The 22345-nt window shown below is 41.7% G+C and overlaps 1 protein-coding gene across 17 annotated transcripts in view; it reads left to right on the forward strand.

Annotated features, from left to right (window-relative positions):
* The window catches only part of MEF2A (myocyte enhancer factor 2A), a 164534-nt gene that overhangs the window by 39387 nt on the left and 102802 nt on the right, over positions 1–22345 (forward strand). Inside the window, exon 1 of one of the 17 annotated variants that reach the window (XM_025199541.1) lies at positions 18014–18149. The exons of the other annotated variants lie outside the window; for them this stretch is intronic. The gene's annotated coding sequence lies outside the window, so the exon portion shown is untranslated. Of the gene's footprint in view, positions 1–18013; positions 18150–22345 lie in introns of those variants that run through there. 17 annotated transcript variants of the gene reach the window in all.

Raw genomic sequence — 22345 nt, forward strand, 5'->3', positions numbered from 1 at the left:
CGGCTCCCTACAAGTGTAGGATATCCTAATACATGAGGAGAACACTTCTACCAGAAGATTGAGTTGTTATAAATCGAAAAAGTTCTCAATATTGACATGCCTACATGATCTGCATCTAGTTTAGGCCTCCACCACAAATTCTTGATCACCCGTTGCACATAAAACAGGCCAGCCTCTTCTTTTATAGCTGTGCTGTGATCCAATTTATAGTGATTTTTAAACTTGTTAGCCTGTTGCTTTTTTTTTCTTCATTAGCTCTAATGCCACAGTATTGAAATTTCTCAGGGAGCTGTTTATTGATCAGAGGAGCTACCCTTGTCCAGGACCTCCTTCTTGTCCATCCAAGACTGAATAAGCTGTAGCTTGAACCTTTGTCAAACGGCTGCATGTGCAATTTCTTTCTGATGATGTTTTTCATGTTGCTCTTCTTGCTCTGGCCAGGAGAGTGAACGAGCACAATACAGAGTTCGTTAAGGTCAAAACGGTGCCACAGTTGCACCTAAGGCTTGGATAATCTGAACCAGCCGATCCTCCTGCAGGCCTTCACTACCCCTATGCTGAACAGAAAAAAAAAAAAAAAGCTTGTGGCAAATGTACCAAGGAATTGTTGAATTATATTGATGGGACCAAAATATTTACACTACTGCCCCATCTATTAAGAGTCACAGTGCAGTGTCCAAAAGGTCAAACCATCTCATAGACATTTCTAAATTGGATAACTCAATGTCTTTTGCCACTGAGTAACCCAGTCTCTCTTAAAAAAAATTACTACTGATGGAGGATATGTGCAAGAAAAACTGGGGGAAATGAAAGAAACCAAAATTGATCTCATGGATATGAAGCGCATGCATACATAAAGTTGGATTCTTAATGAAACATTAACTGGGAACTGCACTGTTACTACAGGGTAAGCAGCCATTCTTTTTCTACGTGTATTACAAAGAAGGTGAAAATTAGGATAGAATTTTAGTGAAGTAGTTGTGTGATCTTGAAACTAAGCCTAGTGTACTGCTGTGGAACAGGCACCATTAAGGTGGAGATTGAAGCTGGTATAGAGCTATTCTCTTTGGTCCATTTTTTGCTGGAACCACTAAGGAAAAAATAAACAATTCTCATATGAACTATCCTCTCGATACATTTGTTTCATGTAGTCAAGAGTTAGTTCTAATAAAATGAGTTATAGTTGAAAGTCAGTATGTGTGTAGCTTCTCCCCTTCCCCTCCCAAATATAGTAGGAATTTGATTTTATTGAAAAGCTAAGAATGAAAAAACAATAACTATCCTCAGATTTTCCTTCACATTGCTTTAAAAAAAAGCAAATCGCCTTTTGTGATCTTGGGTCACTTTTAAATATTTGAGCTTGTCTTCAGAGGTATTTCCAACAAATAGGATGCTTCCCTAATTTTTATCTTTTTAACAACTGTTTTGCAAATTGTTAATTTGGCAGGGGGCTGGCCTCGACGATCCTTCGGGGTTCCTTCCAGCCTGAATGTCTATGAAGCTATGAATTTGTCTCTCATGGCCTCTCTTTTTTTCCCCCTTCTCTTCTTTTTCCTTCCCATCATCTTTTGGTGTGTTTTAGTGTTTATAGTGTGTTAGTGTTTACAAATGTCATCTTACATCTTTCTGCTAAATCAGATGAAATATTTTAAAATTAAAAAAAAAATTCGCAATACCAAATCCACTATCTGGATGAAAAAAATAGTACAATAAAAATGCTGTAAAGGCTTGCTTTTAAAATAAGTCATTAGAGAATACAGCTTCCAAGTGATGAATTTTAACACAGGAGAATGTAACTATATCTTGCGCTGCGGTTAATAAGCATATCATTATCCTTAATGCAAAGATGGCTATTAATTGGCATTAGGAAATCTGTTTGAGAGAGATTCCTATAAAAATAGGTCATTTTAGAGGCCTTAGCACTGCAAATACTTGTACGTGTGCCTTTTTGTAATATGCGGGGGCCTATCGAACTTGGAGGCAGCCAGCTGATTTCACAGGGAGATCATGGGGCCAGTTGCCATTTTTGTGGGCTGATTGTGGTCCCCCTCAAACATACACCTGTGAGTGGCTGAGGGGCCCTCATGGCCTCGCCCCTCACCATTGATTGGTTGAGGGCTGTCTATCATGTGGTGCTTCTAATTGGTGGAGGGGCAGGGTCACACGACTAGTAGCCCTCTCAGCCAATCAGTATGAGGGGCAGGGGCAGTAGCCAACTAGGGCTCATTTTTGTGTGGGCAGCCCCACTAAGGAGCCAGCATTTTATTTTCAGTATGTTTTCTTGCCCGCCCTGGATTTTGTGGACTTTGCCTGCTTTCATGATCAACGGCAGATTTTATGTTTTTTGCAAAGTACGTGAAATCGCAATTTCGGTAGGTCCCTGGTAATATACGAGTATTCCTTCTGCCTTCTTGGGTCATTCATGGAAATAAAGTTAAGCACGTGTGCAAGTAATTTGTAGACTTCAGCTAATCATTTCCCTTGACAGAGCAGTTTTTTCCAAATATCTAAAAGCACTGTATAAGTTGTTATCTAGGTACTGTTATTTTTTTAATTTAAGTGAAGAAATAAGGTGAATTAAGGTGACTTGTTTAATATCATATAGGAAATCAAATTAGAAGAAAACATAATTCTGGTTTCTCCAGTTCTCAAAATATGAAATAAAATTCCTCTTTCACTGAGGGCTAAGCTATTGTGGGCTAGCTTTTACTTCATGTTAAAAGTGTGCTGATAGAGAGCTACAGAGGGGTATATTTATATTTAATATAAACATTTTACTGCTAAAGGACTGACACATTTGTGAGTCCTGCAGTAGTAAATTGTACAGATGCTGTGCCCTGTGTTAATAGTTATGCTTTGTTAATTTCTTTGGAAAGAAGAGAAAAAAGAGGATATTTGCCATTAGGGCTATTTAATTCGATTTTAATTTTAATGAGCTCTTTGGACAAAAGTATTTTTATAGATTTAAAATTCACAAAAGTATCTAAATTTAATTCCTGTTAGAGACCATAGTTCTTTGAAATAGGAATTCATAGGTAATCCTTATAATGCTTTTTTTGAGAAATGAATTTAATTTTTGGCTAGAAACTAATGAATAATATCTAAGATGGTAATAAATAGAAATAACACTAATCTATTCATTTAATGTTTTATAACTTAACCAAATCTTCATTAAAATTGATCAAGCTGTTGAAGCACTTTTTCATGGAAAATGTGGTTAAGATTAGGCATTAATCAGTAGAGAACCATTCAGTTCTTTCAAAACATATGTGAACATCACATTTGGAAAACCATTTGGTTTTAAATTAACGCTTTATCTTGCTGAGTAGAAATGAAACAGGTACAAATAAGAGTATTTGTACATTTGGGGTTATTTGACCCCAGCTTTTGGGGTGATCTGATCCCTGCTGACTTCCTGCCCCTTGGGCAGGGGGCTGGACCCAATGATCTCTCGAGGTCCCTTCTAGCCTTAATGTCTGTGAGATCTGTGAAGAGTATACTTCCCACCAAAATGTGCAACAGGTCTCTGCAAATTGCAGTTGGGAAAGACATTTTTTTTAATTGAAAATAAAATGATAAAAGACTGTCTCAGCTGAAGTCAGATTTATAAGTACAGTTAGTATGTATAGAGAAATTAAGTCTGTTTTTAAAATAGCTTATCCAGTCAGGTGGTTCTTTAGAAGTTAATTTATATTTCTACAATGTTTCAGTTCTATACAAGTGATAAGAATGAGTTTCTGCATAATGCAAGTTAAACTTCAATTTTAACACCATTCTGTAACATGAAGAACAGGTGGTGATTAGTATCACAAACAACAACATCCCGTTAAATCATTGACCACGATCATTTTAGAGATGCATTAGCCTATGATGTCCTATCTTTCCCTCAGTTCTTACAGATGTTTGGTCCCCAGGTACTCCATCCAGCTCTTTGTTACTGCATCCTGCATGGCTTTTACTATGCTATTTGTCACCCGTCAATGTACAGATGTACAGGTATTTAAGCAATGGATTTTCTACTGGGAGCACATTATTTGGAACCCAGTTTTGAAATTGCTTTCATATTGCTCAGTTTTCTGCCTATTTCCATTTATGTCTTAAATACTGCTTTGAAAACAATGAACATCAAAACTTCCTTTTTCAGTAATAAGTCTTAAGATTTTTAGCTATTTGCACTTTCGGGATGCATAAAGTTCCAATTTGCCAAAGTGTTTCTAACATCTAGTAGAGTGATTCTTAACCAGGGTGCCTTGAGATCCTTGCAAAGGTGCCGTGGGGTACTGTACAACATTAGCGTTGTTAGGTGTGCAGACGTGATTTACAAGATGAATGCAGAGATTTCAAATAGGAATTCATCGTGTTAAAAACATTTTGACCTCTTCTGGTCTTCCTGGGTTATTCTCAGCAGAAGAGCTGTTCTATTATTTTTATATGGTCAAAAAAACATTTGAAAGCCAGGAGCTGGCATTTTCTGAGGGTGCCTTGAGTCTAACAAGTGGTGCTATGAAGCTAATGAGGAGTGCCTTAAATCTAAAAATGTTGGGAATCACCTAATCATTTTAGTAAGCTGTAGTCCTTTACAGTTTCTGTTTTGTCTTTAGTCCCAAAAAGGGTGAACTGTGTCAGAAAGATCTCACAGATGGTAAATTTAGTCATTTAAAAACAAGTAATCAAAACACTTATCAGTCAACATTTTCCTGTAGCAAAAAATATACATTACTTTTTCCTTGTACTGAAGTTAATTGGTTTAATATATAGTTACTATGCATTAAGTAATAGATTAGAGGGTCATATGAATTGCAAAATCCTTGGTGAACTGGCTTGTTTGGATACATGTTTCTCGTATGAGTTCAGAGCAATGTTGAACTAAAAGAGTTGAATTAAAAAAGATGATGATAATCATTTGGCTTTCTAAATCTTGGTTCAGACATGCTGTGGTAAAAGAGTAAGCAACTATTTAATGTTTTCCCTTTTTTTAACTAAAGTGGTAGAGCTGTACAAAAGATTATGGAATGAGGCTACATCTAGAGTAAGTGAGAAATTTGAATATTAATTTTTGATTTCATAAATGTGAATATTAGCATTGTTTTAACTACTATACTGATGTGTAGTTGATGTACCAAGGCATAATTCTTGGCTATAAAGTACTTATTTTTTCAACCGTAACTTTAATTTGATTTAAAGAAGAAACCTGGTTTGAGTTGTTTTTAAAAAAAAAAAATTAAACCTGGCAATTCAACCATTAGGACAGTGGATAGAGGTTCAAGAGCTTGACTTGAAGTTCTTCCTGTCCTTGAGTTCATCAGTACACTCTTTTTTTAACATCTGAATCTCTCCTCTAAAATCTGACCACATGCTGACCAGTTTCCTGCCATCCAGTAAGTTAATTTTAATTGGGTATGAATTAGCTACTGTTGTTCCTCTTCTACTTAATAGCTGTTAGACGGCTGAGCAGACTGTGTTTTTGAGTATTTGGAAAGGGCCCATCGTATAATGGGTGCTACTGTAAATAAATATAAAACAAAAGTTCTATAATTAGAAGAGAAATGACATGCATTACACTTACCTAAATTAACTAAAAACAAAGAAGCAGGAGAAAAGCAATTGGAATCAGATCTCTGTTTCCTCATTTAAATTCCTTTGCTTTGATTTTTCTGAAGGGCAGAGACTGTGCGTGTATATATACTTTAACTTTTCTCTTCGTTGTTTTGAGGTTTGAGCTGAAGTACGAGTATCTGCATTTTAAAGGGGAGGCTGAGTTTTTTTTTTTTTTTTTTTTTCAAGTGGGGGTTTTTTTTTTTTAAGGGGGGGGGTGGTTTTTTTTTTTTTTTTTTTTTCACAGTGGTTAATGTAGCCACAGAAGAAAGATCTTACCGCTAATCTTCTATGAGGAATCTGTAGGCGTCTTCATGGTTTGCTAAATGTCTCACTGTGGCATGAAGTCTGTTTTCAACATTTTGCCGTTGTGTGTGTTAGTTCGTATAATCATTGCACCTAAATAGTATGACTGCTTACTGTCATTTAATCAGACGCTGAATAAATTATCAAGGAAGTTTTTTTCGTTGTGATTGGTGACGTACGAACCATTTCTTTTCCAGACCATTAATTTTGTAATGCCTTTAATCTGCTTTAAACTTTTAGGATAACAATAGTGTCTGTTCATGAATATATACTTGCGTTTTACCAAGGTTAATACATTTTCTTCACAGTACGCACAGTTTAGACAGATTACAGCATGGCTACTTTTCCTTTTCCTTTCCTTATTGGACTTTTTGTTGCGTGGTGTGGCAAATAAGCTACCTGATAAATTTGGAGGTCTTCATTGATCCTTAGATGTCTGGATTAGAGCATTGCAAATTTTAATTTTCCTGAAATGCTATGCTAATATAGTTTCTATACCACAGTGAAAATCATAGGTTAAAATGTTTTCTGTCCTGACTTACCTTTGTTTTTTTTTCACAACTCCAGTCTTCTTGTAACTTGAACAAAATCAGCAAATGCTGGTAATCACATGTATCCCAAGATCTTTGATCCATTTGTGTGTATTTCTAGAGCACAGAACTTCCCAGTTTTGCACCCATCTTGTTATATCTTGCCAGTTATGCACTTTATCCATCTTGGCATGATTTGTGGAATAATACATGCTCTCACTATTCAAAGGATTGGTTATATATTACTTACTATAATGGAGCTGAAGCATGGCCTGTGAAATTAAAAATAATGTTATCAAGGAGAAAATGAATATTTTAAGAATACAGTTGCAAAAAGTCATGATGCTTAGGTTACTTTTGGATATGATTTTCTAGCCCACCCATCTGTCTCTGTAATTCTTAAACTTTAATTCTTTTGTTAAGAATATTGTTTGTTTAAATTGTTCTCAGTTTACCTAAAACTACAAAGCTAGCAAATTAAGAATAAGTGTAGCTGTACTCCATCCTGTGTGTGGTTTTTTTTGCAGTGCTGGTTTCATGTCATTCATTTTTGGGTGGTGTGTTTGTTGTTCCTGCCTGTACAAATAAACTGCTTTTACATTGTCAGTTTACCTATCTTTGAGTTAATATGCCTCCAGCAAAACAAATTTCACTTAAGTTTTAGGTTTCAAACTACTGCCCATGTTTTTTGGGGTTTTTTTTGTTTGTTGTTTTTGAGTTGGTGAGCGACTATAGCATTGGTAGCACAGAAACACGCCAGTATTTCTCATAACACCTTATGAGGAGAGAAGACACTATTATCATATCTATTTTACAGGTGATTAACTGGGGAACAAAGTGATTAATTTGGGGGCCCAGTATTAGATGCCTAGAACCTGACATTTTCAGGATATTTCACCTTTTCTATAGCACTTCACGTGGTCAAAAAGCATCTCCCAGAGTTTTGCTTTCATCTGTGGGGTTTGTGTGTTTATCAATGTTGCATTTGCCTATATTTGACATTCATTTACTGAAAACTCTCTTGCAGTATTTGCTTTAAAGGGCCCATGTATGATACTCTGTGTCCCAGCTATATTAAAGCCACTTTTACAGGTGTCTGGTGGCGTTACTGTATTAAGTTTGCTGGGCAGTCTCAATAATAGTGTTTTCAGTTGCTTATAACGGCTAGTATTAAGTTATTTGGATGGAAATTTTCTATGCAGTGTTTCCACCAAGTTAAATCTTCCTTTTGCTTCAATACATTTTGGCCCAATATATCGATGTTAAAGAAAAATCTGCTGACCTTTTCATTGGAAAGTTGTAGTACTCCTGTGCTTTGTACATGGATTTGAAATTTCAGTCCCATGGTAGCATTTGTTAGGGATGCAACTTTTTTGTTGCCCAAATATAGGCATATTGGAAGTCCTTGAGTAGAACATGCTGGAATAGAACTGAAGTCTAAAGATTCCACCCTTACAGAGCATGTTTGAGCTCTGTTGGCTCCTAGTGCTGAAAAAATGGTACGTCATTGGCTCCAAACTGCCTGCGTCATTCCTGAGTGATGGCACATGCCCCAGACTATGTTGCTCCGAGCCAGCATGAGGCTGGGTAATGGAAATGAGGGGGGGGAATATCGTCTGTATCCTGTGTGCTCAGAGATTGCATATTAGCATCTAGGGACGAGAAAGGAAGATGTCATCTAATTCAAATTGAGACCAAAAGTGGACCTACCATTTTGGGTGGATTGGGGAAGTAGATTGTAAAAAAACAAAAAAGCTAAAACAAACAAAAAAACAACAAAAACCAAAACGAACAAACAACCCCCCCCCCCCAACCCAAAACAAAAAACCCCCCCTGGCGGATGGAGCCTATGATTGAAGGCTGTCAAGGGATAGAGACCAGGAATGGCTGGAGAAAGTGGGTAGTAAACGGAGGAAGTAGGGAGCCAATGAGCAGGGTGGAAATTGAGACTGGATGAAGCTTTGGGAGGGGTATGGGATTGGGAACCACTGGGATTAGTGTGTGAAAGAGCTGACAAGGGATCGGGTTACTGGGAGACAGCTGAGACTGTCTGGGCAAGGAGACTCGGAGAAAGAGCTGGGGAGGCCAAGTATGCCAAGATGGGAGGAAGACGTGAGACGGGGAAATGAGACGGGGCATGTGGTGGGTGGCTTGGAGGCCAGAGAGAAGAGTGAGACTGCAGTGGGTGAAGAAACTGAGATTGGCTGTGTAAAGAAGACTAAAAAAACCTGAGAATTGAATAGCGAAGAAATTGGGAATAGGGGGGAAACTGGGAATGAGAATCTGGAGAGGTATGAGACTAAGATTTACAGAGAGAGGTGACTGGGATTAGAGTCAAATCCTCGAATTGCAGACTGGGACTACCTAAATTAGGTAAATTAAGATTGGTTGAGATGGGACTGAGGAACAGATTTGAGGGGGCAGGACAGAAAAGGTCAGATTTGGGGAAGGGGAGAGTCTGTGCTCATTCCCCTCCAAAGCGTAGAATGAAACACAGGATGCCGGCGTCATCATCAGGTTTGCCGTCTCGGTAAGGAAAACCACAGTCAGTGTCCTCTATCTACTACTGCCTGTCAAAAATAACAATTGCTCTAACCATGCAATTATTACATTTCCTTAAAGTCTTTTCTTTCCACGTTTAACTGATGGCAGAGTGAAGTGCAAAAAGTCAGAAGTGCCCATCAGTTTGTAGGTGCCCAATTTGAAACACTTGGGACCTGATCTTTTTTTCTTAGAACACACTGTCTTATGCTTACTCATGCAACCTTCCCCTCCCCATCCTGTCCCCAAATCAGCAGGCACATACCTTGTGGGAAAGCTGATTTTTTTTCCTGGCATAGAAGCAGGGTATAATAGTGCAAGCAGACACTGACTCATGGGTACCAAGATGTCTGCCAGTTTTCCTCGAGGCTGCATAGAGCATGGGCGGAGTCCCGTATTTTGCCCACGAGTGAGGCAGTAGCTTTCATGTGAAGAACCACTGAGCTGACTGAGGGTGAGGGAGTTGCTACTCCAGACTGCCAGTTGATGAGGCTTGTGGTGATGAGGCTTGTGGTGTGGAAACAACACTTAATTACTTACAGGAAATTTGTATAAAGAGCTATTTACGGTAAAGAAGCAACAGTCTTACTACTGGTCTAGCAAGGGTCTGGGGTCTTGAGTGGCTGTCCTGCCACATCAGGAAGTTCCTGCTGCCTCACCCAGATTGCCTTCTGGGATGTCACACTTCCTCGACACTCTGTTGCCAGGAAGACTTATTCTGTCATACCGCTGGCCATGACTCTGAAAAAATTGTTTTTTCACATTCCGCCTTCCAAAAGCCAAGTGTGTGTGTTTTTGTTTGGGGGCATGTGGTATGTGGGCAGTTGTGGTATGTTGGCACTTTTATTCAGATCACATCTCCCATGGAGTTAAGTGGAATCTCTTGGTCCTCAGCAGGGTTTCCAACTGGCCAAAGAATGCCTATCTGTGACGTCCATAAAAAGAAAAAGGAAAAAAAAATAAGCCATCCGTAAAAAGCAGAAACACTGAGCTTGTTACTGTGTCAGAAGTAAGCTAAATAAATTCAAGTGTTGATGTTGGACAGACCAGGAAAGCAGAGCAGCACCACCTAGTGTCTAAGTATGAGCACTGCCTGGAGTCCTGCAGCGAAGCCTTGTCAGGACTTTGACTCGCTAGAGCAGGGGTAGGCAACATTTTTTGGCCGGAGTGCCGAAAAAACCACAATGTTTACCATGGAAGGTGCTGGAGTGCCGGCATGCCAGAAGAACAAAATTGGGGGTTGGTACATGGCAGGACGCACTGCATATTAGTATATTTAATAATCATAAATGTTGCCTTTGTTGTGTCCTTTTTTTGTTAAGCATGTTGCAGAGAGAGGGAGAGAGACAAAGAGGAGAAAGGGGAAAGAGAAAGAAAAAAGAGAGAGCAGAGAAAGAACCAGGCATGCACACATGTGCACGTGCGCGCGCGCGCACAGAGAACCAGAACAGACGCATGCACACACATCCAGAACCAGACGTGTGCACACACAGAACCATATGCATGGATGCATAGAGCTGGGCTGCTGGGCCACCGGACAAAATCCGACCCAACAGTGCCCTGGATCTGCCAGAGCCCCTGTGCTTCCCTGGGGAGCCAGCCCTTGGGATGTAGCGTGGCCAGCCGAGGCCCCAGCCTGGAGCCTGCCCATCATCCCAACCACCCACCCACTCCACACAGCTAAGCCTGCAAAGATGTGGTACTCCTGGCAAAGGGCAGTGCCAGCCTCATCCCAGTAGGTGGGCCAGTGCTGGGCTTGGAGTGGGTGGGAATCAGGCAGGCTCAGCTGGGAGCCCTGCTGCAAGCCTGGGCTCCGTGGTTGGCAGCAGCTACCCAGAGCTGGGGCTGGCTGCAGCCAGGAGGTTGCAAACAGCTGCATGTGCGCCTCGGAGCAGACGGTGGGGGGGGAGCCTGAGGCAGCACAACCCCGGCCCCTCCCCTGCTGCCAGCACAGAGCTGATGACTGGGCTCTGGAGCCTGTAGCAGCTGCTTGTAGCCAGCAGGATTGCCAGGTATTAGCTAAATTTATAGTGCAAAGTTGCTTCAAAACTAGCCAGTTGTTTTTTTTTTTTGGGGGGGGGGCCCAGCATACATGCTGTCATTAGCTAGAGGGCTGAGCAGCCTGTTTCAGGGACTCTTTGACCCCCTCCCCTCAGTCTGTGGGAGGAATAGAGGAGATTAAGCCCCTTTTTCACTTGGCTAGGGGGTCCAGGGGGATTAGCAGAGGTCCAGGCTTCACTCACCTCAGCCCCTCCCCTCCCCTCCCCCGCTTACCCTTCTGCTCTCAGAAAGCGCAGACCAGGAGTCTTCCAGGCCCCCTCTCCCAGGTTCTGCCTCAGGGGAAGCCACCAGAGCCAGGAGGAATTGATGCAGCAGGGCAGACTGGGTCTTTCGGTCCCCACACAGCTGCTCCTTGGTTCGACGTTAGCCCTGGTCCCAGCGGCAGGGACCCGGAAGCTTGGGGCGGGGAGTGCAGCCTCTTCTCCCCTCCTAGTCCTGCTCCAGTGTGGTGCCACTGGCACTGGGGGAGGCAGGGGAAGCCAAGCCCAGCAGGGGATTCCCAGGGCTGCTTGCCCTGCTTCTGGCCTCGCCCTTGCCTACCATGGTGTGGGTCAGCCCTGGCTTTGCCCGGCTGGGGAGAGGAGCCTGGTGGCAGCCTCGGGGCTGGACTGGGGCTGGAGCTGGCTGAGGCCCAACGCATTTACTCACTCGCCCTCTCCCACTCACTCTGCTTTGCAGACTCAGTAGGGAGGGCTCCACTTCCTGAGCTCCCCCCTCCCACAACCCTCTGGGCAGGCACCGAGCCCCAGTACCCCTACCCCATTGTCCCAGGTAGCTGAGCAAGGGGCTCAGGACTGGGACTCAGGACCGGGACATGCCCCTTTTCCATTACCTCAGGCAGCAGACGCTAGGACTATGCTGGGGAGGATGGTGCCAGGCAGGGTGGCTATGGCTACAGCTGCTCTGCCCTGCTCAAGGCTGCAGCTGCCCAGAGCCCAGGCTGACTACAAACAGCTGGGCTGGGCCCTGACAACACCTTTGTGCCGGGAGCGGGGGAGAGACCGAGGTTGCGCTTCCTCAGGCCCCTCCCCCACCGCCTGCTCCGAAGCACACATGCACGCATTGATGCCGGAGCCCGGCACAGCTGTTTGCAGCCTGTCTGCTGCACCCAGGCCCGCCTGCTGGGAGCAGCTTGGGCTCTGTGGTTGGCAGCAGCTACCTAGAGCTGGGGCTGGTGGTGGCGTGCCGAGCAAAATGGCCTTGCGTGCCATGCTTGGCATGCGTGCTGGGGGTTGCCGATCCCTGCATTAGAGCCTCATAGCAAATGCTGCTGTTGTATGGTTGTCACTGAACCAGACAGAATAGGAATGGGATGGAGCTATGGGACTAGTAGGTAGGGAACAGGCAGCAGGTGGGGGGTCTGACAGGATGGGGAAGCAGAGCCAGCACGGGGTCAGGCTGGGTATTGAGTAGAGGTCCCTCATGGTGGGGGCAGCAGGGTGTAAAAACATTGGTGTAGTTGTGCAGGGTTGCTACACAAGGTTGCCAACCTCCCCCCCTCCCCTTTTTTTTCCTGCTAGTTTAAACCAAAGTGTCAGTAAAAAGTTTGCTGATTGTCAGTAAAAAATAAAATTAAAAAATTGTTAGTTAGCAACCATGGTGCCCATTATTTCTGCGAATCAGACCAGAGGTCTCAAGACAGGCACCCATTAAATGAGGAATACACAGTTAGTGAGCAAATTTTTTTGTTTTTTTAAATGCAGCTTCCTTAGAATCTCTTAGGATCTTTGTGGCAGGTACAGTTATGATCCAGTACTCCAGGGCAGCATTCAACTTCCTTAATTCTCAGGCAATCCTGATCTCTCCTGCAGTCCTGTATCTCATTCACTGTGCCCTTTCTATGGTCTGAAGTGAATGAGGGATTTAGGATAATTTAGACAACAGTCTCCTTCACTGTACAGCTCTGATTCCTCCCCAGAGAAAAATGTTCCTGTACCCTGAATGAGGCAGGAGGCGTATGGAAAAGAAGTGTGGGAATATGTAATTAAATACTCTATTATAATGCATGAACACAAGGGAATTGAATTAAGGTTGTCTGTCAAACCTTACTTCTGGATTTTTCTAACTTCTGAGTGAGCAACATCTTTTTCTTTCCTAATTACCCCTTCTTCTTGCCATCGCTCAACCTCTGTGCCAGAAGAAGAAATAGAGCGAGATATTTCATGTAGGAAATGTTATAAGAAAAGAAATGGTTGATGGAATAGTCAGATTTTAGTCAAGGTTTTAATCATGCAAGCTAGAGAAATCAATTGTTAAAGTTTTGGGAAGTCTGCTTTTTGTGTATATTAATTGGTCTTTCATGAACACACAACACTAGAAAATGGAATCGGGGCTGTTTGGGAAATCGTGCTTGCTATACAGAAGGTCCAAATCCTTTCTAATGTAGCATACATATATATCGTGTCAAACAGTGTTACACATTGGGCTGTCCAAATATTTCATATAATCTGAAGTAGAGGTGAAATTTGGTGTTGCTGAATTAAAATTAATTCAAAGTTTGTGTGCGACTAATGGGCCAGATCTTCAGATTGTGGATATTCACTGGGCTCCTTTGACTTCTGTGAAACTATTCTGGTTAATACCCCCAGAGAATGTGGCTCAGAGTATTTCTTACAACTTTTGCATACAATCCTTTTTTAATTTACGTATAAACTGGCCAGACATTGGGTTGCATATTTTACCCAAAAGTTAAAGTGGAGTAAAAAGTATGGTTATTGAACCTAGGAACTTAACTTGGCTCTCAGCACTTTTTCCATCTTAGCAGCAATGGAAGTCAAAGCTTTACTGAAATGACTAATAAAATATGAAGACCACTGGGAAAGCAGAAGATGCTGGTGATGCATTTGTTTTAGTGATGTTTTAAATGGATTAAAGGTGTTTTAACATGTGCAGCTTGAAGGTGTTTTATGCTATCAGACTGTAGTGTTTCTCTGACCTGAATGTATTACCCTTGCTATACATTTAACATTTTTTCACAGCGTGGGAAGATACTTCCAAAGTAGTATCTGTTCAGGTAAAAATTAGTTCTCTTCTAGATTTTTACTGAGCATGTCCTACTCTAAGACCATCCAAAAAGTAACCACATTTTTTTTTCATTCAGTTAATTGTCATTGCCCTTGATTGTATAGTGATGTGTTTTGATAGGAGCTTTCTGAAGCCTCTGGCCTTTTTTGAGTTTATACCCTACTGATGATCGCACTATCATTCTAACGACTTCCACTGAAATGAATTTGGGCAGTTCCAGTCCTTCTGCTGGAAGGATTGCTTTCACTCGGAGCCCTGAGGAACATTATAGAACAGCTGTTTCTTGGATTATGTCTCAATCCAGGATTTAGGCCTTTGGTAGGTCATGGACTATGGAGAGGTACAGAGATAGTGTGTATTAGGAGTGGCCAGCCTGCATGCCATGAGTGGCACAGGCAGCCTGTGTGTGTGGCATGCAGTAGACTGGGGAGGAGACGGGCAACACAGTGGCAGACAGGTCAAGAAGTAGAAAACAGAGCAGCAGACTGGTCAGGGAGGACATGATAGGGAACAAAAAGTAGAGCAGCAGGTCAGGTAGGGGAAGGTGATCAGGGTGGCACTAGGTGAGGATCCTGGGCTAATTTTATAGCATGTCTGCCAAAAAGGTTGACTCCCACTCATCTACAGACTTGAGACAAGAAGACTGCCTGCCTGCGGCCCCATCCCACCCACCTGGCTGAGCGTGGCCCTGCCCGTGGGGCTCCTGGCTGGGCTCCATGAAGACCCTGCCTGCCCGTTCCGTTGGGCATCCCCGGTGGTGGATGTGGGGCAGATGGGCCTGAGCCAGATAGGAACCATTCCCCTCTCCTCTCTTCCCCCCTGCTGGGTCAGGGCAGTATCCCCTCTCCCCACCAGCCTGCGACAGCTCACCGAAATTCCTCAAGTGGCCCTCCAGTTAAAAAGAGTTGCCTACCCCTAAGCTGGACTGTTCTCACTGTGGGGAGATGACAGAACAAGGAGCAATGGGCTCAAGTTGTAGCAAGGGACGTTTAGGTTAGATATTAGGAAAAACAATCTCACTAGGAGGGTAGTGGAGCAGGTTACCCAGAGAGTTGGTGGAAGCTCCATCCTGGGATGATTTTAAGACCTGGCTGGACAAAGCCTTGGCTAGGGTGAGGTAGTTGGGGCTGGTTCTGCTTTGAGTGGGGGGTTGGACTAGATGTGGCCTCCTGAGTTCCCTTCCTACCCTCACTTTCTATGATGGTATGATTTGGGGGAAGAGTTCCTTCTTGACTCTAAATCAGGCACCCAGTTTGACCAACCATCAGCCATGGCTAGAACAGGAAAAGGCAGTAAATAAATAAATAATTAAATAAAGGTTATGGCAGGAACATGGAGTGAAGCAGGTGGCAAATAATGCATTCATATTCATACGGAACTGAATTCTTCTTGGGAACCAGCTGAGTTCCTGAATGAAGTATCCTTCTTTTTAGTTGAAAGTATATCATTCTTGAAAGGCAAGGTTATTTGGGCAAATATATATCTTTTATCATAGCTGGCACGTTGGCCAACCTGTGGCCCGTGAGGGTTAACATGGAGCCTCCAGCTTCTCAGCCAGCTGCTGCTGCTCCCATTGCTTCAGCTGAAGTAGCAGTTGGGGTCTCAGGGCTCTGGGGTGGCTCAGCATAACTCGGAGCCAGGGACCTGGAGTCCCCATGCAGTGCAGTGGGGGAGCCTGCAGTGATGTACCGTGGGTCTCCAGCACCCCCCACCCACCCACACACATCACAGTTACCCACCCCTTTCGTACCAATACTTAGTCACATGGTGTGATAACTCTCTGAAGGGCCTGGCCGGTGCCCCCCACCCTAGGCCAGTGCCTGGGAGCCATGGCCACCTCCTCCCCCCCCAGTTAGTCCACCAGTGGATGAAGGTGAAATAGGCACCTGTGCGGGGGAACTACATTGTGCGCACATTGTGTAGCATGGGGGACCTGTGGCCCCTGCTGGCGCAGGCTCTACGGCAGGGATGGGCAAAATGGAGCCCACGGGCTGGATGTGTCCAGCCCGTGGGGCTCCTAAAAAATTTAGAAAATTAATATTTATCTGCCTGTGGCTGCCTGTCATGCGGTCCTCGATGGCTTGCCAAAACTCAGTAAGCGGCCCTCTGCCCGAAATAATTGCCCGACCCTGCCCTACAGCGTGCAGTCTGTGGGGCATGCACCCCTGGCCACTTAGAAGTTGCACAGCCTTGGCTTAAAACAAGTTATCACATATATCTTAGTAAACATGGAAGTGATTGCTTCCTCTCTCCATTAAGAGCCAGAATCTGATTCCTGATGCATGCCTTGATGCATTTTTCAAATTCCTTGTAACCTAGACTTTTGTGGTCCTGCATGCAACCTGATGTTGCATTTTAAGCTTTGTTTCAGGGAATGAATGCATGTTGTATGTATAAGAGAATTACAGAAAAGGCCCCACCTTTGCAAGCTTAAATGTTATTGTTGTTCTACTAAACCTTTCGACATGCTTTGAAATCTTGTAAAATAGTTTTGGAGGAATTTATTTTAAAACCTTTATATTTTTAGCCGATTCTTAGAGCATCGAATTTTTGTTTTGAGTCTAGAAATTGAGGGGCATATTCAGTTATAAAAATGCTACAAATCCATCTAGGTCTATAGATGCAATCTGCTGATGTAGTCTGGCTCCCAAAGGCTGACTTTTTCTTTTCTTGTGCTGTAGCTGAAAAAGTGTTTTGTGATGCACACAAAGAATAATGTAAGATAATGTGAAAAAATATGTTCTCTTCCTCATGATTTCCTGTTTTTAAATTGTTTCAATATTAACTATTTTTTTTGGTCAGGAAAGTTATTTTGGGGAAGGGAAAAGTGTATTGTTTTACAACAATACTTCTGTATCACCTGCCATTTGAGGTCCTTAGAAAAGAATGACTTCAGGAAGCTGGGATATGGGGCGGGGGGGAGGTTTAGCTTCTCAGACTATGCCATCAGGAAGGGTGTTTGGGGCAGTGATGGGGTCTGCGCTTCTTGGTGTTTCATTGTGAAAAAGGCAGATAATTTGTGTGCCTATCAATTACAGATCACTGAAAGTTGTTAATGTGAGGTGCAAGTAATATAACAAGTAATGTAATATATATGGCAGTTTTGCTGTGGAGAACATTTCTTTTACGGAAGTAAGCAAAAGCCCTAGTTAGTATTTGAGCATCATTTGTGCTAAATTGAGTGCAAACACAGAGAAAGTCCCACAGTCCATGTCCTTAAAACCAAAATTAAGATTGAATTCCACTGTGATGGTAATGAACCATCAGAACCAGGCCTGAGGAAACAGGTGGAGAGAGGATACAGTAATAATAATATTTATGTCCTCAGAGTACATCAGAGTGAGCTTGTTGAAGGATCTGTTTGTCTCATGAATGGAGGATTAGATTTTAATTTTGTTGGGGATTTTTGTTTGTTTTTTGTTTTGGTTTTTTTGAATGCTGCTTTCTTAGGGCATACGTATTCCCTGAATGACTCATGCTCCTGGGTGAGGAGATAAAGGGCTGAGCAATTGCAACCCTTGCCATTTCCTCTTACTACCCAGGGCAGCAGAAGAGATTGTGGTGGGTATCTCACCCTACTACTATTCCTTGAACTTCCTGTTGGTTCCTGTCTATTAGAAGTTTATATGCTTCCAAGTATTCTTCTGCTAATTTTTTTTCTAGAAATTGCAGCTGGGGAAGGCCTTGAGGACATGACTTTTATTTACCAAGTAGTTCACAGACCGTAGCATAAACTACAGTTCTTAAAGGGTTCATTATTTCATTTTTATGCAAATAAGTGGTGTCTAACCTTTGTGTTTGTGAAATGCTAAATAGCCCATGGGGATTGTTGAAGACTCATTGATAGTGGTAGGATTTGGGCTGGTAAGGAAAGTTGAGCACCATGAATTTAGGAATATCTTTAAAACACTGTTATCTTATGTTTTCTAATTGTATCTTTCGTTTGTGCTACACAGAGAAGGAAAAAGCAATAGAGAGACAAGGTAATTCAGAAGTTCAGCAGAAGTTTCAGTTGGTAGTCATTTGAAAATAAAAAAATGACTGTTGGAAAGTTTTATCTTAGTGAACATGCAGAAAAGGCAAATCCAGACAGTAAGTGTTGTTATAACACCCGAATGCTTAGTGTGACCTATATATGTAACTAAAGATTGAAAAAATAAGCCTTGAAAAGTGATTCTTATGTATATTAAGGCTCCAGAAACGTTGTGAATTTTAAAAACTTTATTATAGAAGCAAGAGCATTGCACGCTATTGTTAACATTGATTCCAGGTTCCAGTCTAAGTCCATCTTTTTAGTAAGTGCTTGTAAAAATTAAGTTCAAGAGATTTTTATGTAAGTGAAAATTCCTTCAGTATAAATGTTCACAATTGATTTCTCTCCAAGGCTGAATTGTTTGGAAACCTCGAGAAAAAATAGTTGGTTGACTGTTTTTTTGTTTTGTTTTTTTTTAGTTGCTCCACCCTCAAAAACTCCTTTTGATTTGTCTCTGTAAAAGTTAATGATTAATAGTCTAGATCATAAGGAAATTCTTGTCTCTTCTAACAAACGAAGAAGATTGTATCAAAGGATTGCAGTGCTGATTGTTTTATATTGAGACCCATGAAAGAATTGGCATGTGTCACCACACACCGCTTTAAAGCAGCTGTTTCTTTGTTTTGTGAAATGTCTTCCTACAGGCAGATAAATCAAACTGCTATTCACTGAAGTTTTTGAAGTGTGTTACAAATATTAAGTTTCTCAGCATAATGCGTTTGTGAGCTAGATCGCCATTTTACGGATGAGTAAAATGAGATGCACAGAGCCTATCGTTCACTGAGGATTACATTGTAAATCATTCAGGGAATTTGGTTCAGAATTCAGGAGTCCTGCACTGAACACTAGAGAACATTCAGCATATGTCTTGTCATTAATTTGTTAGTTTAAAAAAATGCAGTTTATAGTTTGTCTCTTCAATCTCATTTTACCTTAAAGATTTCTTAATATATTGTAGTTTATAACTTTATTTTAAACTATAAATATATCCCTAGATATTTAGAAATTAATCATACCATTTTAGTAATTCTTAAACACGTATTTCCTTAAGTGGTAGTCCACGTAATTATTGATTTAAAAAAAAAAAAAAAAGAGCCTGTAGCATGCAGATTATCTGCAATTATCCTATTTGTTTTTGGTTTATTGTGGTAAATTGTTGAACTGGGAATATGGCGTCGTAAATTGCCAAAGAAATATTCAACCCATGTTGGAAAAGCCCAAATTCAAAATAAAATGGAAAGCAAAGCACAATAGTTTTGAAACATATTTTTGCACCTAATTTTTCCAAAAGTCTACAAGATATTAAGTAGGCACTAACATTAATTGTTTCTACCAAGTCATTAATATCTTCTTTCTAAATAATGATAATTTAGTAAACCTCAAGGAGATTTAAGAATGTGCCTAAGTTCAGTTTCTTATTTGAATCGGGTTTGGTGAGAATGTGTGATCAAGAGATAATATTTTGCTAACAATATACTTTCTTTTTATGCTGCTTAAGTAACAATTTTGTTTCAGTTGTGGAATTATCACTGCTTTTAGTGTGCATTGTTCTTAAGGATGTTAAAATTAAAAATGGGGTAGAAACCTAGGAAACTCGGGAAGAAGTTGCATTTTACACAAATTAGTACTTAAAACATATCACCACCCCAGGCTTAGCTCAACATAGAGTTGCCAGCATGTGGTATTCTCGTACTGAACCAGGAAGTGTTGTGCATTTCCCCCACCCTTTTTCTCTGCTTGATCATTTTATTTAATAGGTGCCTGGCATTCCTTTGTACAGTATGAGATTTCACTTGTGCTGTGGCTGAGTAGTGCCAGGGCTAAGATTGTGGTGATAGCTCCTGTGATGCTGTTGTGCAAATATGTTAATATCAAACTGCCTAAGTTTTAAACATTAATTTCATTTTTACTCTGACGCCTAATTTGTGCCTGCTAACTTAACTTCCCTGTTATTATTTAGCTATCCATTTGTTGTTGGTGTGGGGGAAAGAACTTTTCATGATACAAAGTTTACCAAGGCGTATAGAATTACTAAAATGTGTGCTTTTAATCATGCAACTGTGATTTTAATTTTAAATTAAAGCTTTGAGTAGAAACAAAATTAATATTGAAGTCAACTTCCTATACTTTTAGGTCAAAGGTAAAACCCTTGTAAAAAGGAAAAATAAACTGCACCCTAAATAACCAAAATGTAAATTGGTACTTGTATACCACACAATGTAGTTGGAAGAGTTGCAGATGGATTCATGTAGGTGGAAGAATTACCGTTCATAAGTGGACCCACTCACAAATGAAATACCATCTGTGCCTTTCCTACTTAATAAAGCTTCGGGAAGTTGGTGTGTATTTGTATTAAAGTATGTAGTAAAAATGGATTTTAAAAAAATACTGTCTTGTTTTAAATACACAGTCCTGAGATGCAATTAAGAATTTAAATGGACAGACGGAACTTGTCTACATGGAAATGTTTAGTTTAGTACAGGAGAGTCAAAAGATCCACCCTGCGGAGCCCTATCATGCAGCCCACAGTGCTGCCTGAGCCTGTCTGGCCTGTGTGTTGCACACGCTGGCCGTCAGGCAGATAGCCAGATGAGTTTGACACCCCTGGCTTTGGTATATGGGGAAGCAGGGTGTGACACTAAGTACTGCATGCTGGCTTCCGGTGTAAACAGCCTTGGCATTCAGTGAGTGGATCTTGCAGGATGACTTACTCTAATTTCATTGGTGATAGCAAGATATCAGGTCTCGTGTAGGTTGACTAGATTTATGCCATCCTCACAGAGTAACTGGGTGATCATGCTCCTTCCAGCACAAGGAGTGAAGTCTGACTTTTCCCGTAGTGGCTGGTCTTAGTGTTTTTTTGAGCTAGTGAAGAGCTGAGAATTGGAGAATATGCTGTATTCTCAGTGGTCTCCCTTGCTAGCCCCCAGACACCATGAAGAGTGCTAGGTAGCTTTGGGATACTGGTAGCAGCTACCTGCAATGGCATGCATGGGAAAACCTTCCCAAGAAACTCCATGGATGTTTAGGTGACTAGCTTGACTCCTCATGTTTACAAGTGAAAGGTAAAAGGCAGATTAGGGTGGCACCTTAGAGACCTAATTGGTTCAGAGAGGCATAAGTTTACATAGTCTACCTTGTCAGATGCTGTGAATGGACTTGGAGAAAGCCTGGGGTTGTAACTAGAAGGGAATTTTATATATGAAAGGTAGAGGGAGGGGACCTTGTGAGAGAGATGAAGCTGGGTTGAATAGGTCAATAGAGATAAACGAGGGAGTTAAACCACTGAGGAATATGGGGGTTATAAAAGCTAATCTCAGTAATGGGATAAGAATCTATAGTCTCTCAGACCATGCTTCATGCAGCCCAATCTGTGGATGATTTATTTTTCTGCAATTTTCAGTTCAGGTTGTTTGTTTTAAGTTGCGGTGTTTAAGAACAGCTACTTTCAGGTCAGTGATGCAGTGTCCAGGAAGTTAGCGTCCGGCCGTAGACTTTGTTGTACATTTTATGTCTCCTGCTCTTGTGATATCAAATCGCTGTCCATTCATTCTTCCACATAAGGATCATCTCATCTGTCCAGTGTAGACAGGAGAGGGACATTGTAAGAAGGTGACCGCATATATGACATCGGGTGAGTAGCCAGATAACACCACAGTTTATAGAGTTAATTTTGGTCCAGTGATGGTGTGGTCTGTGTTACTGTGGGGGCACAGCTAGCATCTGGGTCTGTACCAAGCCCTGGTAGCTTAGTGAGATTGAATTTAGATAGTCTGTTGCTGGAGAGATGTTTGTTTGGTCCTGGCTTGTAAGACAAGACAGGCTTTTCCCCAAGCCTGCCTTGAGGTGGCCATCGCTTTCTAGGAGGTGTAGCGTAGGAAGTCATTATTGATGTGTCCAGGGTATTCAAGCTGAGGCCAGTAGATGACCAGAGGGAGTTTGTTTTCCTTGTCACATGGTTGGTGGTACTGTAGCTCATCAGAGTGGGGTCTGAATCTGGCTTTGACTTTTGCCTGTGGTTTTAGGATTGTATTGTAAGTGTAGGAACCCCTGCTCGAGATATCTAGGGTGTGCATCCCAATTAGTAGGTCTCAGAAGGTTGGTAGGAAATATTTGGAAGACTATGCAATCTGTCATGCTGCTGTTACTTTGTATAGATACTGCACGTTTCAATGATTCAAAATGTAATTCATCTATAACACGCAGTGTCGTTTTACCCTCTTAAATAATGGGCGCGACATAATCTTAGTATTTT

Source organism: Alligator sinensis, unplaced genomic scaffold (assembly GCF_000455745.1).
Source record: "Alligator sinensis unplaced genomic scaffold, ASM45574v1 scaffold210_2, whole genome shotgun sequence".
Classification (NCBI taxonomy): Eukaryota; Metazoa; Chordata; order Crocodylia; family Alligatoridae; genus Alligator; species Alligator sinensis.